Here is a 5,785-nt window from a genome sequence, read left to right as displayed (position 1 = left end):
AAGGGCGAGGCCACAATGGGGAATCAAAGTTTTACATAGAAATATATAGGAAAAATCTTTGAAAATCTTCTTCTCAAGAACCACTGGGTCAGAAAAGCTAAAACTTATGTGGAAGCATCCTGGTATAATGTAGATTCTAAATTGTTCAAATCATGATCCCCGGGGGAAGGGCGGGGCCACAATGGGGAATCGAAGTTTTACATAGAAATATATAGGAAAAATCTTTGAAAATCTTCTCAAGAACCACTGGGCCAGAAAAGCTGAAACTTATGTGGAAGCATCCTGGTATAATGTAGATTCTAAATTATTCAAATCATGACCCCCCGGGGAAGGGCGGGGCCACAATGGGGAATCAAAGTTTTACATAGAAATATATAAGAAAAATCTTTGAAAATCTTCTTCTCAAGAACCACTGGGCCAGAAAAGCTGAAACTTATGTGGAAGCATCCTGGTATAGTGTAGATTCTAAATTGTTCAAATCATGACCCCTGGGGAAGGGCGGGGCCACAATGGGGAATCAAAGTTTTAGATAGAAATATATAGGAAAAATCTTTGAAAATCTTCTTCTCAGGAACCACTGGGCCAAAAAAGCTGAAACATGTGTGCCCATGGAAGGATCATGGGGTAGTGTAGATTTCAAAATGTCTAAATTATGATCAGTGGGGTAGGGTGGGGATGCATTATGTAAAACAAGGGGGAAATCTGGTAAAGAACAGAATGGTCAACGCTTCTCAGGTGAGCGATGTGGCCCATGGGCCTCTTGTTTAAATATCATTTCATTATAGTTACAAGTGCGTATGAACTTTCTACATACATGTAATACTCTTATCATTGTGACTTGTCATGCATTTCGTAAACCTAACGATAGTGATCTGTAAGTAATTTTGGTAAAAAATGTTTCTGACTGAATGTAAGAACGGGCACTGGAAGTGAATGTAAATATATAGTATGTGTATGTATAAAAAAGACCGTTTTTTTTTTATACATACACATATTAACTTCCAGTGCCCGTGAATATAATCGGTTACATGTTAGGCATTACTATTTTTTATAAATTGTATACAGGTAAGTTATTTTGGATGAATTTTTTTCTGAATGAACGTAAACATTACATGTTAGGCTTTTTTTAAAGGCATTATTGGTTTTCCTTTTGTTACGTACTGATATGAAAGTGAAAGTAGAAACCTTGAAACCATTGTGACTGTCAATTGGTGTTTATGTATGTTGAGGTGGCTGTCAAGTCGATTCTTTCATCAACTTAATAACAAGTGTTTGTTTTTATGGCCTATAGATGCATGCAGTAACTTGAGTTCAGTTTCACATTGCTGCGTCTAAAAAGCCCAAAGCTGATAAGACTGGCGATTGATCCTAAAGTTGATTTGACAGAAGATTGCATCTTCACAATATTAAAGGTAAAAATAAATACTTGCAATGAAAAATCAAAGTAAACATCTGTAATGACTCCTTCATGACAAAATATTTCTTGATACATTGTAATTTCTTTTTGTTCCTTTATAATTCTACATTATATTGTTTCCACGACTTCATAAATAATAAGTCCAATGCAATACTACAATAGTTTAATTCTATATTATAAAACAGTTTTAATCCAGTGCACTTTTAAAATATGGAAAGTATGAATAGAATTTGCTGGCTTTAACAGCTATGAAACTGGTACATGTACTGTAAATTACTTCAAGGGGGAGGGGGGGATTGAATTTTTGAATTTCAGTTAAAAATTAATAATAACACTGACATGTATCCAACTTTCAAGGTACAAGTACATGTGCATATGTGTTGATTGTTGAAAGTACATCAGCTAGCTAATCCATTGGATATTTATTTACATCTATTATGTACCGGTATTCATTACCTGACATTTATTATTTTTTTCCAACACTGGAGAACATAGTTTCTGGTAAAATGTAAGATATTAATTAAGACTATTAAGAACCTACAAACATGTACTCTCTCTTTTTTGAAGTTGTAGTTTTGTAGTTTAAGTTTTATTTATGCTTAGAAGATATCTACTGCGTGAATATTTGTTTTACAGGTTCAATATACAGTCAGCGGCTCATAAGAATAAATCCCAAGATCCAAGACTTGCTTAAAAGCTTAATTAAGGTAACTACACACTGTTAAATAAACTTTGTTATATTCTTCCCAACAACGTTTGGGATGTCCTGGAATCACACTGTCCGTTTTTCTGCCTATCTACTTCTCTGTAGTATTTTTTGTCCAAAAATAAAATATTTGTGTCAGAATCTTTATAATTTTTGGCAATATGAATTAGTAATACTGTTTGAACATTCCAAATTTAATTGTCAAAATAAAAAAAAAAATGCTTTTTATGACTTTATTATGAAGCATATCTTCCAACAGTGTAATTGTCTTGCAAATTACATCATAGGATTACACAAAACACCTAGTATAGCATATATAACATTAGTTTTATCTCTTATCATATCTCTTTTGGTGAATTGGGCATACATTTGTTTGCTGAACTTTAATATTACTTGTAGAATTGATTTTGTAATTTAAGAATTGACTGCCGTCATGAGAAAAGGGCCCTTATCTTTTGACGTCTCAATGCTCAGAAAACGACGTCAAAGTCGCGGTATTGCAAACACGGAAGTAAAAAAAAAATGTCAACTGAGTTTCGTGATCTAGAAAAAAAATTAGAATTCAAAGTGTAACAGAAATTTGAAATTTGATGCGGACATTTAAATAGGTATATAGTATGATATTATTACTATTTAATACGTGAATTTATTCATAATTCTGCTTAAGTACATGTATTTAACTTGATGTTGATTGATACGCGACATTTGACATGCACCTTGCTAGGAACAGCGATAAAAACGATGTCTATTCGTGACTAAATTAAAGATGCTGCCTATTTGTTTTTGAGAAATTTCCAAATGCTTAAATTTGAATTCATGTTAAGAAGTCTTAATATTAAAAGGTGTATGCCATTTCCATAACTTTTTTCCAGTGAGAGAAAGAAAGCGCGAGCGAGTAGTCTATGCACTTATTGTATTACCGTTCTTATAAGCGCTTCTTTTTTTCTCTGAAAAATATATACCATAACTTAAAATGTATTTAGCCATTTTGATTTTAATCCATAGATAATCATACTGATGAACCCCGATAGCTAGCCCATTCTTAATTGTCGATTTTAAAATGTATGTAAAGAAGGGAGATATAAGTTAACAAGCCAAAAAAAATAACCGTTTAAAGTTCAAACTAAAAAAACATATTTATTACGCACAAAATAGTTGCGCTTAGTTCTGGATTTATTCTTCCAAATTCTTACCTAAATGACGAACAAGATAAATTAAAAAGAAAATACCTTACTTCTCTATAAAGTACTACCGTAGTTGAAATCTGCACGAAGTGTGTTGGACGGGGGAATATATGGTAGTATACAAAAAAACGAAGTTTTCGATAATCTCAATGCATGTCAGGACCAGGAGGGCTATTAACAACAATTGTTAGGGATGCTTTGGTATGAATACAGTGAAATAAAATGTTAGGAACACACAGTTCTTAACATTTTGAGATGGCATTTTAAAATTTGGAGAAATAAATAGAGAAACAGCGCACTTTTTTTACTATGGGTGGAACTGTAGTTCTCTGTCAAAATATTTTCTTCGGAAAGCTACAGATCTGCAGCTAGCGAAAGACGCACTGATGTCAGATATGATGACATCTTTTGAGAATCACTGATAGAGCTAAAAGTCTTAGTGACAAGTGATTATGGGTAAAATTTCCAAAAATTATGAAGATGTTTAAAATCATAAACCACTTCAAACCTTAGACAACAAAGAAGTCTAAATTTTAGAATATTGAAAAAATAAATTTAAACACTGGTGATGTTCATTGCGGAAAAAAAGGACGTTCGTGCAAAACTTTAATGGTCGTGAAATATATTTCACTGACTATTGAATTCATGATATAGTAATTAAGTCTCGTTTTACGTTGAAAGCTTCAACTCTGATACATGTACATGTATCTAAATACCCCGCATATCTCGACTTTATTAAATTTCCGTTGAAATCGAAATACTGAAGTTGATATTATAATCATATAGTGACTCCGAGGAGAGGTATTAATAAACACACTCGAATATTTCTGTATTGAAAGAAAAATACTATCTACATTACAGTTGCACGCAAGAAGCATCGGGGAGGGGGGGTACATTGAAAGTTCGGTTGCCCCCCCCCCCCCCCCCACACACACACACACTTTTTGTTGCAGCACAGTCAAATTAGTGCACAATAGGACAAAAGGCAGTGTATCATGTTTGATAAAGAAAAATTGATACTGCAAAAAGTCTGATCTAACACACCCCCCCCCCCCCCTCCCCAACGGTGAAATTAGATTCAAGTTTGGACAATCCCCATTTTTTTGTTTTTTTTATGGCGAATTGAATTTTTATTTTGGCTGTCCCCCACCCTCTTTTCAAACGATGCTACGTCACTAAGTTGTAGGGAACAGGCGAAATCGAGTATATATATATTTTTTAATTTCGATATACCGAGAAAGTAGTACATGTGTGTTTTGAACTAATTACTAAGAAAAAAACGGATTATAGCGATAGATTATAACTTAACCGCATCGCCTCCTACAAAATACATAAACGTGTGTTGGACGTAATATTTCATTATTGGTTAAGAAAGCTCATCGAAATGTGAAAAGGTTTTATTAGGTGTCAGATTAGCCAATGTCACGGAGGAAGATTAAAGATTACCTTTCCTGGCATTAAAAATAACAACAAAATTTAATGTTATGTTTAAATGAAACAGATTAAAGGTGCCTGAAAATTAAAAAAAAAGGGTGAATGTGCAGAAATATTTGGAACCGATTTTAATCGTGATTTACTTTAAAAAGAAGAAGTTGTAGTACAATTTCAATTTTAGGAATAAGTTCAAAGAAAGTTTCAATGTAAGGTACGGTATAAAAACCATTCATAAGACAATCCTTTGACATCATTTGCCTCTTTATTATATTTTTACACCATAACTAAGACAGGGGAAGAAAATGATTTCTATTAACAATTGAAGGTAAGAGCTTTAAACATTTTAACAAAATATTCAAAAAAAAGTAAACTTTAAAAAAATCCGCTTGCATGGATGTAGCGAACATGAATTCAATTCATGCATTCATATTTTTTATAAATGGAATAAACATTGTAAAAAACAAGTTTACATATCTTGGCGTATCTGCATTTACATCTCATTTTTCGGTGATACAGAAAATATATGGTGTTTTGATCCTATCGTAATAGTTATGTAAAAAAAAATGACGTGTGTGTGTGATGGTGAGTGAATTATGAATTTTGATGACTGATAAGAAAATTATTTTCTGTTTAATGTCGGGATCGAAGTGCTTTTTTGCGAGGGAATGTCCCGGGATTCTCTCTATTCCTTTTAATGTTTAAGTGTCACAAGTGCTTTTTATATATTATAAATTGAGAAGATTATTTTATATCACAAGAATAATTCGTATGGATTTAAATAAGTATATTTTTTCCTACTGAATAAATTATAAACCTTTCCTAGATTTTGTCTAGACCCACACACCCCCTTTACGATATTACTAGATTTGTACTAAAATAGTATGAAAATACTTGTAACATACGAAATCCCTTAGGAATAGTCACATACTAGTCGCCTGGAAGAAAAAAAATATTTTCTCAAGTTTATAATTCTCAAAACGATTGAGTTAATTTAAAGAGCGTTATTCTAATACAATTTTTGGAAACTGTATTAGACGCAGTCGA

Source organism: Saccostrea cucullata, unplaced genomic scaffold, assembly GCF_032062105.1.
Source record: "Saccostrea cucullata isolate Sc308-1 unplaced genomic scaffold, CSIRO_AGI_Scuc_v1 ctg608, whole genome shotgun sequence".
Lineage (NCBI taxonomy): Eukaryota > Metazoa > Mollusca > Bivalvia > Ostreida > Ostreidae > Saccostrea > Saccostrea cuccullata.
This window is presented reverse-complemented; position numbering follows the sequence as displayed.